The sequence below is a fragment of the Oncorhynchus gorbuscha genome, linkage group LG16 (genome assembly GCF_021184085.1).
Source record: "Oncorhynchus gorbuscha isolate QuinsamMale2020 ecotype Even-year linkage group LG16, OgorEven_v1.0, whole genome shotgun sequence".
Lineage (NCBI taxonomy): Eukaryota > Metazoa > Chordata > Actinopteri > Salmoniformes > Salmonidae > Oncorhynchus > Oncorhynchus gorbuscha.
Window position 1 is genome coordinate 74,926,360 of NC_060188.1, and position 23,663 is coordinate 74,950,022.

General features: G+C 44.3%; 1 pseudogene; it reads left to right on the forward strand.

The window, feature by feature from the left end:
• The window catches only part of LOC123999411, a 44,380-nt pseudogene that overhangs the window by 13,810 nt on the left and 6,907 nt on the right, over positions 1–23,663 (forward strand).

Consider the following 23,663-nt stretch of genomic DNA (forward strand, 5'->3'; position numbering starts at 1 on the left):
TTGGTAAATTTGTCTAGCCAGCTATCTGGCCAGCTATCAAAACTAATTTGTTTACTTTTTGTTAATAAAATACTTTTTCTGCTAACAGATCCCTCTGTACTTATTACATTATAGTTTTCAATCCTGGTGCTGAGATAATGTGTAGCGGCTAATTGTATAGCTAACCGGCTATGTGTTTGTAGATCGACTAAGGTGAATGAACCTACCGCAGCCAAGGTGATAATGGCTGGAGTCATTGTATAGTTTTTAAACTGTATATATTCAGTAAATGAGCTCCGGCTTTCTTAAAATTCACCCTGTCCATGGACCTCACCAAAACTCAGACTCTGGTTATGGCCATGAAAGCACAAGATTTAACCAAAGCAATTGATCAAGTGGACTGCTACAAAAATGCCTGCACCGTTATAGACAGCAAACTCTATTTTGGAGAAAACTTGGATATATTTGTCTCCATGTGTCAGCCATGACTCAAGACTAAATACCTGCACAAACTGAGATGGCTGGAGAAAACCCCCAAATCTGTTGTGCATGCCTTCCATAGATGCTTCCTAGAATCAATGCTTATCCTTTATGGAGACACCTTTATACACTGTGTTGTATTGGTTTTCTATATATCTAACACCAAACATGAAGTTCTCTCTACTTTGGTCAATATAGAGTTATGAAATAACTTTCATGTCTATTTGTGTGACCCTTTTGAAAACTAGGCCAGCCGATCGCGTCAACTGGGCGCCTCAGTCTACTGTGTGGGAGTAAAAGACTTCAATGAAACCCAGGTGAGCCACGTTCACATGTTTCTGTTGTGAGCAGGGCATTATTATTGTTATTACACTGTTATTGAATTAGAATTCTCCTCACTCCCTAGCTTTGGACAATAGCCGACAGTAAGGACCATGTCTTCCCTGTGAATGATGGCTTTGAGGCACTGCAAGGAGTCATTGATTCAGTAAGGGCAATGTTGTTGGGGTTGGTAGAATGATGCAAACACCTGTTCACTATTGTAAGGTATGTTTTCAACACTGTTGAAAGTATACCATTGTATAAGATTTAAATACTTTCAACAGCTCTAACTCTTTTTGTGTTTGTCTTTTAAGTTACATTTTTTTTGTCATATCCAATCACGATCTTGTCTCATCGCTGCAAATCCCCAATGAGCTCGGGAGAGGCGAAGGTCGAGTCATGCGCCCTCCGAAACATGACCCACCAAACCGCGCTTCTTAACACCCACCCGCATAACCTGGAAGCCACTGTTCAACTGACAACCGAGGTCAGCCTGCAGGCACCCGGCCCGCCACAAGGAGTCACTAGAGCGCGATGAGCCAAGTAAAGGCCCCAAGTCAAACTCGAACGACGCTGGGCCAATTGTGCGCCGCCCTATGGGACTCCTGGTCACGGCCAGTTGTGACACAGCCTGGGATCGAACCAGGGTCTGTAGTGACACCTCAAGCACTGCGATGCAGTGCCTTAGACCGCTGCACCACTCAGGAGGCCTCAACAGCTCTAACTCTAACAGATTTACGTTTCCAGTAGTGCTGCTTCCCGCCTTCACCATTAAGCATCGCCCTCTCTTCCTCTCATCCTCTCCCTGTTTCTCTCTCTCTTGCGATTCTCCCTTCACTCAGATTCTGAAGAGATCATGCATCGAGATCTTGGCAGCAGAGCCCTCTAGTATCTGTGCAGGAGGTGAGTGGTGTATTAGCTCCTCTGTTGGAGTTCCAGAATAACCCATTTTAAACATAGACAAACCCTGTATAAAATATGTTGAAGTTGTACCTTGGAAACAACATCAGATCTTCAACGTAATATTCTTGATAAGAAAAAAACTATAGGCTGGGCAGCACCTCCTACTGGAGAGTTGATCAACTGTGCATTTGGAAAGCATTCCAACCCCTTGACTTATTCCACTTTGTTATGTTACAGCCTTATTCTAAAATGGATTTAAAAAATACACTACCGTTCAAAAGTTTGGGGTCACTTAGAAATGTCCTTGTTTAATTGAAAGAAAAGCACACTTTTTGTCCATTAAAATAACATCCAATTGATCAGAAATACAGTGTAGACATTGTTAATGTTGTAAATTACTTTGTAGTTGGAAACGGCAGATTTTTTATGGAATATCTACATAGGCGTACAGAGGCCCATTATCAGCAACCATCACTCCTGTGTTCCAATGGCACATAGTGTTAGATAATCCAAGTTTGTCATTTCAAAAGGCTAATTGATCATTAGAAAACCCTTTTGCAATTATGTTAGCACAGCTGAAAGCTGTTGGGCTGATTAAAGAACTGTAAGGTCTACCTGTTGTATTCCGCGCATGTGACATAACATTTGACTTGATTTGACTTGAGCCTGTAATCGCTGCCAAAGGTGCTTCAACAAAGTACTGAGTAAAGGGTCTGAATACTTATGTACATGTGAAATTTCAGTTTTTATTTTAACTAATTTGAAGAAATAAAAGAAATACTGTTTTTGCTTTGTCATTATGGGGTATTGTGTTCAGATTGATGAGGAAAACAAACTATTTCATCCATTTTAGAATAAGGCTGTAACGTAACAAAATGTGGGAAACAGTCAATTGGTCTGAATACCTTCCAAATGCGCTGTATCTATAGCTATCCCTTCAGTCTCCCATCCAGGGCTTTAACCAAACCCAGCCCTGCTTAGCGTTGATATTTGACTATAACCATGTGTTATCATGAGAATGATTGTTGAGAAGTCTCCACTTAATAGATTCACTGTTGCTATCTAAGTCATTCCAAAGGGTTGGTTCAACAGAGCAAATGATATGTAACCATATTTAGACATACAGTATATAGCATTTGGGAAGTCATCAACAGCTATGGTTTACATTCTAAAAATAGACAATACATTTAGGCCTAGGGTTTCAAGCTCATAAAAGTTTTAAAAATAAAATAAAATAAGCAGATTAAGCCAGTGGCTCAGATTGAACTATCCAAGTAATAGATACATCTCCTTTAAATGTTTATATTTGGTTGCATTGTCAACCAAACAGAATTCAATATTACTTTTGTAAGAAAGTAAATAGCTTAATGTTAAGGCTATCGTACAAACTAATGTAACAGTGTTTATTCAAACTTAAAATGTGTAACACATCCATGCACATTGAGGTTCCTGTAAAATGTCTTCTTATGTAATCATAGAAATCGTGCATGTTCAGGGTCGCAGTTCTGTGGAAATCTTCACAATTGCTACAGTTATCTGAACAGAATCTCATATGGCATTGATCACTTGCACCATGTAGTTTAATGCAATTTCAATTGCATTCCAGGTAATTTGGTTGTGCTATTAGATGACGCACATTGATAACACATTAAGTTGTTGTATAAATAAACAAAATATCTGACATTGAATTCCCATTTAAATGTTGTTGTGCTTTTAAATGGTTGAAAGCGCATTGATAACACATTTAGGTGACAACTAAACCAGAAATCAGATATGGATTTTCCATTGGAATTGAATTGTGCTTTTAGATGGTTGAAGGCATAGTGATAACACGTTGGGAATTTAAAAAAACATTTTTTTGATTGGATGAAAATAGTTTGGAATCTCATTTTCTACCTTTATTTAACTAGGCAAGTCAGTTAAGAACAAATTATTATTTTCAATGACGGCCTAGGAACAGTGGGTTAACTGTCTGTTCAGGGGCAGAACGACAGATTTGTACATTGTCAGCTCTGGGGTTTGAACTTGCAACCTTACGGTTACTAGTCCAACGCTCTAACCCCTAGGCTACCCTGCCGCCCTGTATTGATCAATGCATCTACCAAATATTACCCAATTATTCACGTTGAAATGACATGGTGTGCCCAGTGGGATGTATCATTATGGAGAATTGGGAAGCTTTTGGCCTCAGGAAATAAGGTTTTGAAAATATCATTATCAACTGTAATTCCACTTTACTTATGATTATCAAGGTGAACACATGGCATTGATGATTGTTCTCTCCCTTTCATCCCTTCTTAGAGTCCTTCCAGGTGGTAGTGAAAGGAAATGGTTTCTCACATGCCCGTGAGGTGGGGAAGGTCCTTTGTAGCTTCCGCATCAATGACACTCTCACTTTGAGTAAGTGGAAGTTATGGTATCTACAATTTACCGACCATTAACCTTAATGAATCCCATCAGTAACACCCCTGATTTGAATGATCTGGATTTCTAATTTCTAATGAGGCTTAGAAAGAGATATGTTTCAGCAAATACAAAAGAGAAGGATATCAAACATCCTGAACGAAAGAACCTAAAGGAATGAGCCTAAAAGAAAGCTCATTAGATCAAACAGGCACCAGTTGGGTTCTGCCTGTCTTCTGTTCCTTACCTAACCATTTAATTGAGCCAATGTAGAACAGCAGTATCCCACAAGGTGCTCTACACATGACAGAACATTGGACCAAGAAAGGACTACAAATATTTTGATGAAAGAGATTACCCTCGCTCAAAAGTTGCAAACCAGTCTGGTTGCAAATTCCACACCAATGGAGTCGGCAGCAGTGCACAGATCTGAGTTGGAGATTTAATTAGGTTTCTTTGTTCCTTTCACTCATCCAAAACTGATCTAGCACATCTGCTGTAGCCTCAGTGTCTCTGAAAAGCTAGGTAGAAGGCTCTCTGAAGCTTTAAAGGCAAGGGTTTATTTCATCTAGAATCTCCAAAAGTTCCATGGATAAGGGACTTGCAATAATATCCTTTGACAAGCAATATTCAGTAGAGTAGTCCAATTCTTTACACTGAAGAAACATTTCTACATTCTTTCCTGAGGCATTATGCGAAATGGGGCTACGTCTGATTTAGCCACAAGCAAGAGGGGGTTATAGCATGCCCACTGTTATTACAAATCCTAATGAGTTCTGGTCTGTCTCCCCCCCCCACACACACACACAGCTTTAATTCATCTGGTTGAATACTTAAGGCTTCTCAGATGTACAGAAGGAATGTGGATCTTATGTGCCATATGCACACACTGGAAGTTCTCTCGGCCAGGGTAAATAAACCACACTCACTCAAAGATTTCAGTTGCTTCATTTTCCACAAGTAAAGGGCCACAACTTGTCTTAAAGTATTTCAATTTCAACTATAGTCTTTGAAGCACTCTTTGATCTACAACTCTTTGAAACTATAATACTTTAACTAAGATAAATAGTTAAATTCATAGCACAGTTTGGTAATGAATTAGCTACTTAACTGTATTTTGTTGATTTTATTTTAGATTTTATTTCCATGCACCTCTAGCTGGATGCATAGCTACTGCATGGGATTTATAATGAGGCACATTATCCACAGTATTAGGTATTCATATACACACATAATACAATGCATTCTCTTCTATAATCTCATAGTGAAAAGACCATTGGTCGTGAGAGACACCTTCCTGCTGTGTCCAGCTCCAGTATTGGAGGAGGAGGGGACGTAAGTGACTGTTTAACTCTCACATCCTCACAGCTTTAATTGATGCATGCCAAACCCTACTCATGACACGCTAAGATAAATATACAGTGTGGCAAAAAAGTATTTAGTCAGCCACCAATTGTGCAAGTTCTCCCACTTAAAAAGATGAGAGAGGCCTGTAATTTTCATCATAGGTACACTTCAACTATGACAGACAAAATGAGAGAAAAAAAATTCAGCACAATTGGTGGCTGACTAAATACTTTTTTGCCCCACTGTATATATTATTTCACATACCCATTACTCACAATTACACCTCCTTTTCCTTCAAGACATACAGTTGAAGTCGGAAGTTTAAATACACTTATAGGCTGACCACATGCGACGCGAGCGTTGCAAAATTAATTTAGAAATCTATGTTATTCAATTGCACCCACACTGCTCAGGCGCATATTTCTGATGCAGATCGCGCTGCAAGTCCTGCCTCTCCCATCTCGTCATTGGTTTATAGAAGCAGGTAGCCCACGTGCCATCTCCTCATTGGTTATACCCACGTGGGTGATTGAAAGACAAACTGTGTTGCCGGTTGGTGTAGTAATACTATTTACTATTTATCAATCAACATATAAGTTCAAAGATGAAAAAGCCTGGAAGGATGAGAGATGACTAGAAATTATTCGGTTGAACGTTTTGTGTGGATTAATTGTCAGAGTAGAGGACCTTGTGCATTTCAGGTAAAATAACAACTCGATGTTTATATTCCAGGACAAATTAGCTAGCAAGTGCAAGCTAACTAGCTAAATTGCCATGAATGTTTAATGCTTTTCCACCTGTGCCCAAATTAATGGAACTGGTTTAGAGGTTGTTTAGATATTTTAACCTGTGTGTTGTGATCGCGTTTTGTGTGGGGGGACAAAATCAAATGTATGCATAATGGCGCGCGCTCACAGCCGGTTGGTGTTCCGTGTTAGGTTGGAGTCATTAAAACTAATGTTTCAACCACTCCACAAATTTCTTGTTAACAAACTATAATTTTGGCAAGTCGGTTAGGACATATAATAATAATAATAATAATATTATATGCCATTTAGCAGACATCTACTTTCTGCATGACAAGTCATTTTTCCAACAATTGTTTACAGAAAGATTATTTCACTTATAATTCACTGTACCACAATTCCAGTGGGTCAGAAGTTTACATACACTAAGTTGACTGTGCCTTTAAACAGCTTGGAACATTCCAGAAAATGATGTCATGTGTTTAGAGGCTTCTGGTAGGCTAATTTATATCATTAAGTCAATTGGAGGTGTACCTGTGGATGTATTTCAAGGTCTACCTTCAAACTCAGTGCCTCTTTGCTTGACATCATGGGAAAATCAAAGGAAATCAGCCAAGACATCAGGAAACAAATTGTAGACCTCCACATGTCTGGTTCATCCTTGGGATAAATTTCCAAACACCTGAAGGTACCACGTTCATCTGTACAAACAATAGTACACAAGTATAAACACCATGGGACCATGCTGCCGTCATACTACTCAGGAAAGAGACGAGTTCTATCTCCTAGAGATTAAAGTACTTTGGTGCGAAAAATGCAAATCAATCCCAGAACAACAGCAAAGGACTGTGTGAAGATGTTGGAGGAAACAGGTACAAAAGTATCTATATCCACAGTAAAACGAGTCCTATATCGACATAAAAGTCCACTCAGCAAGGAAGTAGCCACGGCTCCAACACCACCATAAAAAAGCCAGACTACGGTTTGCAACTGCACACTGACAAAGATGATATTTTTTTGGAGAAATATCCTCTGGTCTGAAGAAACAAAAATAGAACCGTTTGGCCATAATGACCACCGTTATGTTTGGAGGAAAAGAGGGGGCGGGGCTTGCAAGCCGAAGAACACCATTCCAACCGTGAAGCACAGGGGTGGCAGCATCATGTTGTGGGGATGCTTTACTGCAGGAGGGACTGGTGCACTTCACAAAATAGATGGCACCATGAGGATGGAAAATTATGTGGAAATATTGAAGCAACATCTCAAGACATCAGTTAAAGATTGATCGCAAATGCGTCTTCCAAATGGACAATGACCCCAAGCATACTTTCAAAATGGTGGAAAATGGCTTAAGTACAAGGTCAAGGTATTGGAGTGGCCATCACAAAGCCCTGACCTCAATCCCATAGAAAATCTGTGGGCAGAACTGAAAAAGTGTGTTAGGTTTGTAGGCCTCCTTACTCGGAATGTTACTCCAGCTCTGTCAGGAATGGGCCAAAATAAACCCAACTATTGTGGGAAGCTTATGGAAGTCTACCCGAAACATTTGACCCAACTTAAACAATTTAAAGGCAATGCTACCAAATACTAATTGAGTGTATGTAAACTTCTGACCCACTGGGAATGTGATGAAAGAAATATAAGGTGAAATAAATCACTCTCTAATATTATTCTGACATTTCACATTCTTAAAATAAAGTGGCGATCCTAACTGACCTTAGACAGGGATTTTTTACTATGATTAAATGATAGGAATTGTGAAAAACTGAGTTTAAATGTATTTGGCTAAGGTGTATGTAAACTTCTGACTTTAACTGTATTTTCTCAGAAAAGCAGCCGGTCTCTGAAATTAAAACAGAGATGTGTTGAAGGATATTAGAGCTAAATATATAAGCAGTGCAGTCACCTCACCTTCCACTCACCTCCCTCAGGGCAGCTACCCTCCATGTCAGTATGAACAATGGCCTGAGTTTCATATCTAGTTCTGTCACCATCACCTCTGTCAGCTGTGTAAGTATCAACCCTTCACTTCTCTACACAGTGTTGTGCTTCTAATTGTTTGGCTCATTTTAGTACTGTACTCTTCCATGTCTATTCCTGGGGGGTAATATAGCTTGTGTTCAAGCACAGATTTTAGTTTACGTACACCAGGTTCTGACCTTTTTTCCTCTCTCGGCCTCCCCCAGTCTGACGGGACATTTTTGGCCATAGCTCTGCTCATCCTGCTGCTCCTCCTGATGCTGGCTCTGCTCTGGTGGTTCTGGCCTCTCTGCTGCACAGTGGTATGTCAGCCATCTTGTCCCAACGAAAGTCCATGAGGAGATACTTTTTGTAATCATTTCGTGAAGTGTGTGTGCATTAGGATATTGCAGTACACAGCAGTATTTGTTCATGAGATTGTGTTTCATCTACAGTACCTCTAAAAACAAACATACAAAAAATGAATATAGTCGCTAGTGAAAGTCTACACACCCCTTGCACATTCTTCATGTTTTGCAGCTTTAAAATTACATCTAAAAAGGGATTCAATTTTATATTTTTTCACACCCCAGAGTTAATACTGGCATCCATTACAGCTGTGTATAATTGTGAACAAGATTCTACAAACTTTGCACATCTCTTAGGACAACACACACCGAGCATACCAAACGTTAGTACCACATTCCTAATATCGAGTTGCAACCCCCCTTTCGCCCTCAAAAAAAGCCTCAATTCATCGGGGCGCGGACTCTACAAGGTCTCGAAAGCATTCCACAGGGATGCTGGCCCATGTTGACTCCAATGCTTCCCACAGTTGTGTCAAGTTGGCTGGATGTCCTTTGGGTGGTGGGCCACTCTTGATACGCATGGGAAACTGTTGAGCGTGAAAAACTCAGAAACGTTACAGTTCTTGACACAAACCTCTGCGCCTGGCACCTACTACCATATCCTGTTCAAAAGGCACTTAAATATTTTGTCCTGCCCATTCACCATCTGAATGGCACACATACACAAGGCATGTATCGATTGCCTCAAAGTTTATTAAAAATCTTTATTTAACCGGTCTCTTCCAAATCAAAAATCAAATCAATTGCCCAGAATTGACTACTTGACAGTTGTTTTGTTATTTAAAATGGAAAGTTGAAACTGCTACTGGGAATTATACTGTGTTCACATTGTCAAATCAAATCAAATGTTATTTGTCACATACACATGGTTAGCAGATGTTAATGCGAGTGTAGCGAAATGCTTGTGCTTCTAGTTCCGACAATGCAGTAATAACCAACAAGTAATCTAACTAACAATTCCAAAACTACTGTCTTATACACATTGTAAGGGGATAAAGAATATGTACATAAGGATATATGAATGAGTGATGGTACAGAGCAGCATAGGCAAGATACAGTAGATGGTATCGAGTACAGAATATACATATGAGATGAGTATGTAAACAAAGTGGCATAGTTAAAGTGGCTAGTGATACATGTATTACATAAGGATGCAGTCGATGATATAGAGTACAGTATATACGTATGCATATGAGATGAATAATGTAGGGTAAGTAACATTATATAAGGTAGCATTGTTTAAAGTGGCTAGTGATATATTTACATAATTTCCCATCAATTCCCATTATTAAAGTGGCTGGAGTTGAGTCAGTGTCAGTGTCAGTGTGTTGGCAGCAGCCACTCAATGTTAGTGGTGGCTGTTAAAGTCTGATGGCCTTGAGATAGAAGCTGTTTTTCAGTCTCTCGGTCCCAGCTTTGATGCACCTGTACTGACCTTGCCTTCTGGATGATAGTGGGGTGAACAGGCAGTGGCTCGGGTGGTTGATGTCCTTGATGATCTTTATGGCCTTCCTGTAACATCGGGTGGTGTAGGTGTCCTGGAGGGCAGGTAGTTTGCCCCCGGTGATGCGTTGTGCAGACCTCACTACCCTCTGGAGAGCCTTACGGTTGTGGGCGGAGCAGTTGCCGTATCAGGCGGTGATACAGCCCGCCAGGATGCTCTCGATTGTGCATCTGTAGAAGTTTGAGTGCTTTTGGTGACAAGCCGAATTTCTTCAGCCTCATGAGGTTGAAGAGGCGCTGCTGCGCTTTCTTCACGATGCTGTCTGTGTGAGTGGACCAATTCAGTTTGTCTGTGATGTGTATGCCGAGGAACTTAAAACTTGCTACCCTCTCCACTACTGTTCCATCGATGTGGATAGGGGGGTGTTCCCTCTACTGTTCCCTGAAGTCCACAATCATCTCCTTAGTTTTGTTGACGTTGAGTGTGAGGTTATTTTCCTGACACCACACTCCGAGGGCCCTCACCTCCTCCTCACTATCCCGGGGTTAGGTTCTCAGAATACTACGGCGGGTTTTCCTTTAACATTTAACCTGGATCTGGATCATTGTTACTCTAACATCCGCGATGCATACAAAGCCACCCCTCGCCCTCCTTTTGGCAAATCTGACCATTACTCTATTTTGTTGCTCCCAGCCTATAGATAAACTAAAACAGGAAACACCAGTGCTCAGGTCTGTTCAACGCTGGTCCGACCAATCTGATTCCACACTTCAAGATTGCTTCGATGACATGGACTGGGATATGTTCCAGATAGCGTCGAACAACAACATTGATGTATATGCTGATTCGGTGAGCAAGTTTATTAGCAAGTGCATCGGTGATGTTGTACCAACATCGACTATTAAAACCTTCCCCAACAAGAAACAGTGGATTGATGGCAGCATTCACGGAAAACTGAAAGCACAGAGGCAAGGCGACCGGAAACATGACCGAATACAAACAGTGTAGCTATTCCCTCCGCAAGGCAACCAGACAAGCTAAGCGTCAGTATAGACACAAAGTAGAGTCGCAATTCAACTGCTCAGACATAAGAGGAATGTGGCAGGGTCTACAGGCAATCACGGACTACAAAAAGAAAACCAGCCCCGTCGCAGACTGATGTCTCGCTCCCAGACAAACTAAACAACTTATTTGCTTGCTTTGTGGACAATACAGTGCCACCGACACGGCCCGCTACCAAAACCTGCAGACTCTCCTTCACCACAGCCAACGTGAGTAAAACATTTAACTTCTTTGGGACTGGGGGGGCAGTATTGAGTAGCTTGGTAAACTACCTGCTACTCAGGCCCAAAAGCTAGAATATGCATATAATTAGTAGATTTGGATAGAAAACACTGAAGTTTCTAAAACTGTTTGAATGAAGTCTGTGAGTATAACAGAACTCATATGGCAGGCAAAAACCTGAGAAAATATCCAACCCGGAAGTGGGGAATTGAGGTTTGTAGTTTTTGAAGTCATTGCCTATCGAATATACAGTGTATATGGGGTCATATTGCACTTCCTAAGGCTTCCACTAGATGTCGACAGTCTTTAGGACCTTGTTTAGGCTTCTACTATGAAGGGGGAGCGAATAAGAGCTTTTTGAGTCAGGTGTCTGGCAGAATGCCATGAGCTAAATCATGTGCGTGGCCGTGAGAGGTAGCTGCGTTCCTTTTCATTTCTAAAGACAAAATAATTTTCTGGTTGAAACATTATGGAAGATTTATGATAAAAACATCCTAAAGATTGATTCTATACATCGTTTGACATGTGGGACATCTTAATTGGGCATGGGACACAAGCTAAGGCTTGATCACCCTTTAGCTGGCCACCTTTGATGAGGGTGTTTAGTGATTACAGGCCGAAACACCCACTGATTCGAAGGCACACTACTGAGGATGTGTCCCAAAAATTGACATCTTACCCCAGTCTAAGAAATAAACCTCCCATGCCACTCTGTCAACATCACGGCAAATCTCATGCGAGTGCATTCCATCTATTGGCACAATGGACAGTTTTTAACATCTCGTCCCGTGTTTTATGATTCTGATTATCTGGACCAGTCCAGTGACTGCTGTGAAAGGATAGCTGACAACATAGGAAAGTCTGTGTGACAGCTTGGAGAGACAGCTGACCGGAGGGAATAGACCCCACTGGGGCTGTCATGGGTTAGCTACCCATGTTGGCAGTCTCCGACGCTGTTTCAGTATGTTGGAGACACCCGCTAAGTGCTACTGAAAGTCAACAAAGGAACATACCCCTAGAGCCTGCGAGAGCTGGGGCGCAAGATGGCTCAACGACTGATCACACGGTTACGGACCCAGGAACGGAAACGACTACGAGTAGGAACACAGCACATGAGACAACCATAACAGCAGCAGGACACACACTTCAGGTGTGCAGCTGTGGTTGGGAGAGAGTAACATCGGCAAGGGGGTTAAGGATCCATCAAGGGAGGAAAAGGTGCTTGTTAGAGAAGCAGAGACAGGGACCTCGCATTGACCAGTACTTCTTACGAAGCAGCCAGTCAAATCAGTCGAATGAAGCACAGCGACGGGACGCAAACCAAAGTTCGCAGAGCATCAGCACCCCTGTAACTGAGGAGGATAACACAAGCACAGAAATGCCGGTGGATGAACTCACCCAACCACAGAGACCTCTAAAAGAGGAAAAGATCAAAGGGCACAGACCGAGTGTGAAGTGGCCCAAAGCCGTTGAAAAGAGAGAGTGGGAAACAATCAACAACGACCTGACAAAAATCTTGGAACAACAGGTAGGAAAAGCAGAGGAAAAGCTTGAAAGGATGGGAGACATTATCTACCACTACGGAGAAGAGCGCTTTGGCGTAAACGAAAGGAGAAGTGGCAAGACACCTCCCGCACCAGCCAAATCTAGGAGACAGCAGGAGATCAAGATACTTGTCAGAGAGAGAAGGCAGCTGAGGAAGCAGTGGAAGAAGGCCTCTGATGCAGAGAGAGAAGGTCTCATGCTACTCCAAGCAGACATTAAATGTCGGCTGGCAACCTTGCGAAGAGCGGAAAACTTAAGGAAACTTCGTAGGAAGAAGGAACACTCAAGAACACGGTTCTATAAAAACCCCTTTAAGTTTGTCAAAGATCTCTTCGCAAAGGAAAAGTGCGGAATCCTAAAAATTACAAAGCCTGAACTGGAAGAACATCTGGAAAAGGTCCACCAGGACATGAAAAGGCATGAGCAGATAATCATCCCACATGACATCCCACCTATTCAACCACCAGAATTCAATCTGGACACTGACCCTCCAAAATGGAGGGAAGTAGAGAACGTTGTCCGAAGAGCAAGAGCGGCCTCGGCTCCTGGGCCTAATGGAGTACCATACAAGCTCTACAAGAACGCCCCGGATGTTCTACGCTTTCTTTGGAGGCTCATGAGGATAGTGTGGCAGAAGGAAATAATACCAAAGGCATGGCGAAGGGCTGGTGGTGTGCTAATCCCGAAAGAGAAGGATGCGACAGACATCAGTCAATTCCGACCAATCTCCCTTCTCAACGTCGAAGGGAAGACAGGAGGAGACTGCAAGAAGTGCAAAGGCTGTCTCTCTTGCTAAACAAGGGCAATGGACGCGGTGGGAAGGCCTGAGAGGAGAAAGATCAACTGGAGTGAGCTTTGGCAAATGGAGGCAAGCAACATCAGCTTCATCATAAGAGCTGTTTATGATGTGCTTCCATCACCAAAAAATCTACATCAATGGTATGGCGAGGACTCGACCTGCCCCCTCTGCCCAGCTCCAGCGACTCTCAGGCATATAATGACAGGTTGCAAGACCAGCCTCTCACAAGGCCGCTACACCTGGAGGCACAATCAGGTCCTCAAGAGCCTGGCTGCAGCACTTGAGACCAAGAGGAGTGCAACCAATTCATTACCTCCAAAAACAAGCAATCCCGTCAAAACAACAACATTCATCCGGGAGGGACAGAAAAGGCCCAAGTATCCTCCTACAAAGCCAGAAACTGGACACCTAGCTATGGCCCGGGACTGGAAGATGCTTGTCGATATTGGCCAGCAACTCATTTTTCCACCTGAGATTGCTTCTACCAACCTTAGGCCAGACATGGTACTCTGGTCCCTTCACGAAAGGCTGTGTACATCATAGAGCTCACAGTCCCGTGGGAAAACTCTGTTGAAGAGGCCTACGAACGTAAGAAACTGCGTTACACAGAGTTGGCAGCAGACGCAACTCAGCGTGGCTGGAATGCAAAAGTCTGGCCAGTTGAAGTGGGATGCAGAGGATTCGTGGCTTCTTCCATCATCAGGTTGCTGAAAGAACTTGGAATCCATGGACAGGCTCTGCGGCAGACCGTCAGAGCAGTTTCTCAAGCAGCTGAAAGAGGTAGCCAGTGGATCTGGATCAAACGGAAGGACCCTTGCTGGGCTATAACTTCATGACCCCTCACCCCCACCTGAGAACTCAATTCAGATCCCTCCAACTTGAGGAGGGCATATGAGGTATGCGGTCAGCTGTATGGCTGGCTCAGAGAAGAGGACGCCCCTGCCTTGCACAGTCCTGTGGGACATCTTAATTGGGCATGGGACACAAGCTAAGGCTTGATCACCCTTTAGCTGGCCACCTTTGATGAGGGTGTTTAGTGATTAAAGGCCGAAACACCCACTGATTCGAAGGCACACTACTGAGGATGTGTCCCAAAAATTGACATCTTACCCCAGTCTAAGAAATAAACCTCCCATGCCACTCTGTCAACATCACGGCAAATCTCATGCGAGTGCATTCCATCTATTGGCACAATGGACAGTTTTTAACATCTCGTCCCGTGTTTTATGATTCTGATTATCTGGACCAGTCCAGTGACTGCTGTGAAAGGATAGCTGACAACATAGGAAAGTCTGTGTGACAGCTTGGAGAGACAGCTGACCGGAGGAATAGACCCCACTGGGGCTGTCATGGGTTAGCTACCCATGTTGGCAGTCTCCGACGCTGTTTCAGTATGTTGGAGACACCCGCTAAGTGCTACTGAAAGTCAACAAAGGAACATACCCCTAGAGCCTGCGAGAGCTGGGGCGCAAGATGGCTCAACGACTGATCACACGGTTACGGACCCAGGAACGGAAACGACTACGAGTAGGAACACAGCACATGAGACAACCATAACAGCAGCAGGACACACACTTCAGGTGTGCAGCTGTGGTTGGGAGAGAGTAACATCGGCAAGGGGGTTAAGGATCCATCAAGGGAGGAAAAGGTGCTTGTTAGAGAAGCAGAGACAGGGACCTCGCATTGACCAGTACTTCTTACGAAGCAGCCAGTCAAATCAGTCGAATGAAGCACAGCGACGGGACGCAAACCAAAGTTCGCAGAGCATCAGCACCCCTGTAACTGAGGAGGATAACACAAGCACAGAAATGCCGGTGGATGAACTCACCCAACCACAGAGACCTCTAAAAGAGGAAAAGATCAAAGGGCACAGACCGAGTGTGAAGTGGCCCAAAGCCGTTGAAAAGAGAGAGTGGGAAACAATCAACAACGACCTGACAAAATCTTGGAACAACAGGTAGGAAAAGCAGAGGAAAAGCTTGAAAGGATGGGAGACATTATCTACCACTACGGAGAAGAGCGCTTTGGCGTAAACGAAAGGAGAAGTGGCAAGACACCTCCCGCACCAGCCAAATCTAGGAGACAGCAGGAGATCAAGATACTTGTCAGAGAGAGAAGGCAGCTGAGGAAGCAGTGGAAGAAGGCCTCTGATGCAGAGAGAGAAGGTCTCATGCTACTCCAAGCAGACATTAAATGTCGGCTGGCAACCTTGCGAAGAGCGGAAAACTTAAGGAAACTTCGTAGGAAGAAGGAACACTCAAGAACACGGTTCTATAAAAACCCCTTTAAGTTTGTCAAAGATCTCTTCGCAAAGGAAAAGTGCGGAATCCTAAAAATTACAAAGCCTGAACTGGAAGAACATCTGGAAAAGGTCCACCAGGACATGAAAAGGCATGAGCAGATAATCATCCCACATGACATCCCACCTATTCAACCACCAGAATTCAATCTGGACACTGACCCTCCAAAATGGAGGGAAGTAGAGAACGTTGTCCGAAGAGCAAGAGCGGCCTCGGCTCCTGGGCCTAATGGAGTACCATACAAGCTCTACAAGAACGCCCCGGATGTTCTACGCTTTCTTTGGAGGCTCATGAGGATAGTGTGGCAGAAGGAAATAATACCAAAGGCATGGCGAAGGGCTGGTGGTGTGCTAATCCCGAAAGAGAAGGATGCGACAGACATCAGTCAATTCCGACCAATCTCCCTTCTCAACGTCGAAGGGAAGACAGGAGGAGACTGCAAGAAGTGCAAAGGCTGTCTCTCTTGCTAAACAAGGGCAATGGACGCGGTGGGAAGGCCTGGAGAGGAGAAAGATCAACTGGAGTGAGCTTTGGCAAATGGAGGCAAGCAACATCAGCTTCATCATAAGAGCTGTTTATGATGTGCTTCCATCACCAAAAATCTACATCAATGGTATGGCGAGGACTCGACCTGCCCCCTCTGCCCAGCTCCAGCGACTCTCAGGCATATAATGACAGGTTGCAAGACCAGCCTCTCACAAGGCCGCTACACCTGGAGGCACAATCAGGTCCTCAAGAGCCTGGCTGCAGCACTTGAGACCAAGAGGAGTGCAACCAATTCATTACCTCCAAAAACAAGCAATCCCGTCAAAACAACAACATTCATCCGGGAGGGACAGAAAAGGCCCAAGTATCCTCCTACAAAGCCAGAAACTGGACACCTAGCTATGGCCCGGGACTGGAAGATGCTTGTCGATATTGGCCAGCAACTCATTTTTCCACCTGAGATTGCTTCTACCAACCTTAGGCCAGACATGGTACTCTGGTCCCCTTCACGAAAGGCTGTGTACATCATAGAGCTCACAGTCCCGTGGGAAAACTCTGTTGAAGAGGCCTACGAACGTAAGAAACTGCGTTACACAGAGTTGGCAGCAGACGCAACTCAGCGTGGCTGGAATGCAAAAGTCTGGCCAGTTGAAGTGGGATGCAGAGGATTCGTGGCTTCTTCCATCATCAGGTTGCTGAAAGAACTTGGAATCCATGGACAGGCTCTGCGGCAGACCGTCAGAGCAGTTTCTCAAGCAGCTGAAAGAGGTAGCCAGTGGATCTGGATCAAACGGAAGGACCCTTGCTGGGCTATAACTTCATGACCCCTCACCCCCACCTGAGAACTCAATTCAGATCCCTCCAACTTGAGGAGGGCATATGAGGTATGCGGTCAGCTGTATGGCTGGCTCAGAGAAGAGGACGCCCCTGCCTTGCACAGTCCTGTGGGACATCTTAATTGGGCATGGGACACAAGCTAAGGCTTGATCACCCTTTAGCTGGCCACCTTTGATGAGGGTGTTTAGTGATTAAAGGCCGAAACACCCACTGATTCGAAGGCACACTACTGAGGATGTGTCCCAAAAATTGACATCTTACCCCAGTCTAAGAAATAAACCTCCCATGCCACTCTGTCAACATCACGGCAAATCTCATGCGAGTGCATTCCATCTATTGGCACAATGGACAGTTTTTAACATCTCGTCCCGTGTTTTATGATTCTGATTATCTGGACCAGTCCAGTGACTGCTGTGAAAGGATAGCTGACAACATAGGAAAGTCTGTGTGACAGCTTGGAGAGACAGCTGACCGGAGGGAATAGACCCCACTGGGGCTGTCATGGGTTAGCTACCCATGTTGGCAGTCTCCGACGCTGTTTCAGTATGTTGGAGACACCCGCTAAGTGCTACTGAAAGTCAACAAAGGAACATACCCCTAGAGCCTGCGAGAGCTGGGGCGCAAGATGGCTCAACGACTGATCACACGGTTACGGACCCAGGAACGGAAACGACTACAGTAGGAACACAGCACATGAGACAACCATAACAGCAGCAGGACACACACTTCAGGTGTGCAGCTGTGGTTGGGAGAGAGTAACATCGGCAAGGGGGTTAAGGATCCATCAAGGGAGGAAAAGGTGCTTGTTAGAGAAGCAGAGACAGGGACCTCGCATTGACCAGTACTTCTTACGAAGCAGCCAGTCAAATCAGTCGAATGAAGCACAGCGACGGGACGCAAACCAAAGTTCGCAGAGCATCAGCACCCCTGTAACTGAGGAGGATAACACAAGCACAGAAATGCCGGTGGATGAACTCACCCAACCACAGAGACCTCTAAAAGAGGAAAAGATCAAAGGGCACAGACCGAGTGTGAAGTGGCCCAAAGCCGTTGAAAAGAGAGAGTGGGAAACAATCAACAACGACCTGACAAAAATCTTGGAACAACAGGTAGGAAAAGCAGAGGAAAAGCTTGAAAGGATGGGAGACATTATCTACCACTACGGAGAAGAGCGCTTTGGCGTAAACGAAAGGAGAAGTGGCAAGACACCTCCCGCACCAGCCAAATCTAGGAGACAGCAGGAGATCAAGATACTTGTCAGAGAGAGAAGGCAGCTGAGGAAGCAGTGGAAGAAGGCCTCTGATGCAGAGAGAGAAGGTCTCATGCTACTCCAAGCAGACATTAAATGTCGGCTGGCAACCTTGCGAAGAGCGGAAAACTTAAGGAAACTTCGTAGGAAGAAGGAACACTCAAGAACACGGTTCTATAAAAACCCCTTTAAGTTTGTCAAAGATCTCTTCGCAAAGGAAAAGTGCGGAATCCTAAAAATTACAAAGCCTGAACTGGAAGAACATCTGGAAAAGGTCCACCAGGACATGAAAAGGCATGAGCAGATAATCATCCCACATGACATCCCACCTATTCAACCACCAGAATTCAATCTGGACACTGACCCTCCAAAATGGAGGGAAGTAGAGAACGTTGTCCGAAGAGCAAGAGCGGCCTCGGCTCCTGGGCTAATGGAGTACCATACAAGCTCTACAAGAACGCCCCGGATGTTCTACGCTTTCTTTGGAGGCTCATGAGGATAGTGTGGCAGAAGGAAATAATACCAAAGGCATGGCGAAGGGCTGGTGGTGTGCTAATCCCGAAAGAGAAGGATGCGACAGACATCAGTCAATTCCGACCAATCTCCCTTCTCAACGTCGAAGGGAAGACAGGAGGAGACTGCAAGAAGTGCAAAGGCTGTCTCTCTTGCTAAACAAGGGCAATGGACGCGGTGGGAAGGCCTGGAGAGGAGAAAGATCAACTGGAGTGAGCTTTGGCAAATGGAGGCAAGCAACATCAGCTTCATCATAAGAGCTGTTTATGATGTGCTTCCATCACCAAAAAATCTACATCAATGGTATGGCGAGGACTCGACCTGCCCCCTCTGCCCAGCTCCAGCGACTCTCAGGCATATAATGACAGGTTGCAAGACCAGCCTCTCACAAGGCCGCTACACCTGGAGGCACAATCAGGTCCTCAAGAGCCTGGCTGCAGCACTTGAGACCAAGAGGAGTGCAACCAATTCATTACCTCCAAAAACAAGCAATCCCGTCAAAACAACAACATTCATCCGGGAGGGACAGAAAAGGCCCAAGTATCCTCCTACAAAGCCAGAAACTGGACACCTAGCTATGGCCCGGGACTGGAAGATGCTTGTCGATATTGGCCAGCAACTCATTTTTCCACCTGAGATTGCTTCTACCAACCTTAGGCCAGACATGGTACTCTGGTCCCCTTCACGAAAGGCTGTGTACATCATAGAGCTCACAGTCCCGTGGGAAAACTCTGTTGAAGAGGCCTACGAACGTAAGAAACTGCGTTACACAGAGTTGGCAGCAGACGCAACTCAGCGTGGCTGGAATGCAAAAGTCTGGCCAGTTGAAGTGGGATGCAGAGGATTCGTGGCTTCTTCCATCATCAGGTTGCTGAAAGAACTTGGAATCCATGGACAGGCTCTGCGGCAGACCGTCAGAGCAGTTTCTCAAGCAGCTGAAAGAGGTAGCCAGTGGATCTGGATCAAACGGAAGGACCCTTGCTGGGCTATAACTTCATGACCCCTCACCCCCACCTGAGAACTCAATTCAGATCCCTCCAACTTGAGGAGGGCATATGAGGTATGCGGTCAGCTGTATGGCTGGCTCAGAGAAGAGGACGCCCCTGCCTTGCACAGTCCTGTGGGACATCTTAATTGGGCATGGGACACAAGCTAAGGCTTGATCACCCTTTAGCTGGCCACCTTTGATGAGGGTGTTTAGTGATTAAAGGCCGAAACACCCACTGATTCGAAGGCACACTACTGAGGATGTGTCCCAAAAATTGACATCTTACCCCAGTCTAAGAAATAAACCTCCCATGCCACTCTGTCAACATCACGGCAAATCTCATGCGAGTGCATTCCATCTATTGGCACAATGGACAGTTTTTAACATCTCGTCCCGTGTTTTATGATTCTTTCTACGCTATTTCTGACTTTTGTGACACCTCTCCTTCTTTGGATAATGGCTGTACGTTTTTCTGTGGCTAGGTGCTGACCTAACATAATCGCAAGGTGTGCTTTCGCCGTAAAGCCTTTTTGAAATCTGACACAGCGGTTGCATTAAGGAGAAGTTTATCTATCTATAATTCAATGCATAATATATATATGCCATCTTTTATCAATGTTTATTATAAGTATTTCTGTAATTTGATGTGGCTCTCTGCACTTTCACCGGATGTTTGTTTGAGACGATGCATTTCTGAACATAACACACCAATTTAAAATGAGGTTTTTGGACATAAAGTTTAACTTTATCGAACAAAACACACATTTATTGTATAACATGAAGTCCTGTGAGTGCCATCAGATGAAAATCATCAAAGGTTAGTGATTAATTTAATCGCTATTCCTGACTTTTGTGAGCCCTCTCCTTGGCTGGAAAATGGCTGTATGGTTTTCTGTGACGAGGTGCTGACCTAACAATCGTTTGGTGTGCTTTCGTCGTAATGCCTATTTGAAATTGGACACTGGCTGGATTTACAATAAGTTTATATTCATAAGGGTGTATAATACTTGTATGTTTGAGGAATTTTAATTATGGGATTTCTGTTGTTTTGAATTTGGCGCCCTGCAATTTCACTAGCTGTTGGTGAGATGCGCCGCTACCGTCCCAGATATTCCAGAGAAGTTAAACGTGTTAACCCTCGCAAGGCTTCCGGCCCAGACGGCATTCCTAGCCGCATCCTCAGAGCATGCGCAGACCAGCTGACTGGTGTGTTTACGGACATATTCAATCAATCCCTATCCCAGTCTGCTGTTCCCACATGCTTCAAGAGGGCCACCATTGTTCCTGTTCCCAGGAAAGCTAAGGTAACGGAGCTAAACGACTATTGCCCCGTAGCACTCACTTCCGTCATCATGAAGTGCTTTGAGAGAATAGTCAAGGATCATATCACCTCCACACTACCTTACACTCTAGACCCACTCCAATTTTCTTACCGCCCCAATAAGTCCACAGACGACTCAATCGCAATCACACTCCCCTAACCCATCTGGACAAGAGGAATACCTATGTAAGAATGCGGTTCATCAACTACAGCTCAGCATTCAACACCATAGTACCCTCCAAACTAGTCATTATGCTCGAGACGCTGGGTCTCAACCCCGCCCTATGCAACTGGATCCTGGACAACATTTCCACCCCGCTGATCCTCAACACTGGGGCCCCACAAGGGTGCGTTCTCAGCCCTCTCCTGTACTCCCTGTTCACCCATGACTGCGTGGCCATGCACGCCTCCAACTCAATCATCAAGTTTGCAGACGACACTACAGTGGTATGCTTGATTACCAACAATGACGAGACGGCCTACAGGGAGGAGGTGAGGGCCCTCGGAGTGTGGTGTCAGGAAAACAACTTCACACTCAACGTCGACAAAACAAAGGAGATGATCAGCAAACAGCGGAGGGTGCACACCCCTATCCACATCGACGGGACTGTAGTGGAGAAGGTGGAAAGTTTTAAGTTCCTCGGCATACACATGATGGACAAACAAATAGTCAGTGTGGTGAAGAAGGCGCAAAATCACCTCTTCAACCTCAGGAGGCTAAAGAAATTTGGCTTGTCACCAAAAACACTCAAACTTTTACAGATGTACAATTGAGAGCATCCTGTCGGGCTGTATCACCACCTGGTACGGCAACTGCTCTGCCCACAACCGTAAGGCTCTGCATAGGGTAGTGAGGTCTGCACAACGCATCACTGGGGGCAAACTACCTGGCCTCCAAGACACCTACACCACCTTATGTCACAGGAAGGCCAAAAAAATCATCAAGGACAACAACCACCCGAGCCACGGGTGTTCACCCTGCTATCATCCAGAAGGCGAGGTCAGTACAGGTGCATCAAAGCTGGGACCGAGAGACTGAAAAACAGCTTCTATCTCAAGACCATCAGACTGTTAAACAGCCATCACTAACATTGAGTGGCTGCTGCCAACATACTGACTCAAATCTCTAGCCACTTTAATAATTTAAAATTGGATGTAAATGTATCACTAGTCACTTTAAACAATGCCACTTTAAATAATGTTTACATACCCTATATTACTCATCTCATATGTATACACTGTACTCTATATAGCATCTACTGCATCTTGCCTATGCCGTTCGGCCATCGCTCATACATATATTTATATGTACATTTTCTTATTCACTCCTTTACACTTGTGTGTATAAATAAGGTAGTTGTTGTGAAATTGTTAGATTACTTGCTAGATATTACTGCATGGTCGGAACTAGAAGCACAAGCCTTTTGCTACACTCGCATTAACATCTGCTAACCATGTGTATGTGACCAATAACATTTGATATGGCGCTTTGCTCCTTTTGTGTTTTTTTTTATCCTGAGAAACCCAGTCCCTGCCGGTGACAAGCGTGCACATAATATAATAATAATAATAATATATGCCATTTAGTGGACGCTTTTATCCAAAGCGAGTTACAGTCATGTGTGCATACATTCTACGTATGGGTGGTCCCGGGAATCGAACCCACTACCCTGGCGTTACAAGCGCCATGCTCTACCAACTGAGCTACATAACATGATGTTGCCGCCATAACACTTGAAAATAAAGAGGATCAACAACATTGCATTCACTCCAAAAATCCATTCCAAATCATCCATTTTGTTTGCAGTAAGGCTGTTAATTCTGCATGACAATACAGCAAATAAACCCTCTGTAAAGACCGTGCAAGGGGTGTGTACTGTAGACTTTCACTAGGCACTGTAGATAACACTCTGTCATCAAACCATTCTCTCATTATCAAACACTCAAATTCAAACTAATTTCCTGTACCCCAGCAGAGACGCTGCCAGTATGCCAATGGATTTTTTTTCTTGCTTTTTCCATCTTTGCAGATCATCCATGAGCCTCCACCTCCGGTACTGGAGGACAGCTCAGTGAGTAAATCTTGTAGTCTCATATACTTTGTTTCTAGACCTTGCAGAGTTGAAACATCCCTATCATACCCTGTTATAAGGCTCTCTGTGTCTCTCTCTGTCTCCTGTTGTCTGCTCTGAAACAGCCAGCTGTCTCTGCCTCAAAGGGCTTTGAACCTGCAGGAGCATACTAGGGATTAGATAGAGTTATTGACTCACAGCTGTCATTTTCAATTTTAACCCGATAGAAGCAGACGTTCAGCATGGAAAAAGAAACATTGAGCCTAGTGGTTAGAGTGTTGGACTAGTAACCGAAAGGTTGCAAGTTCAAATCCCCAAG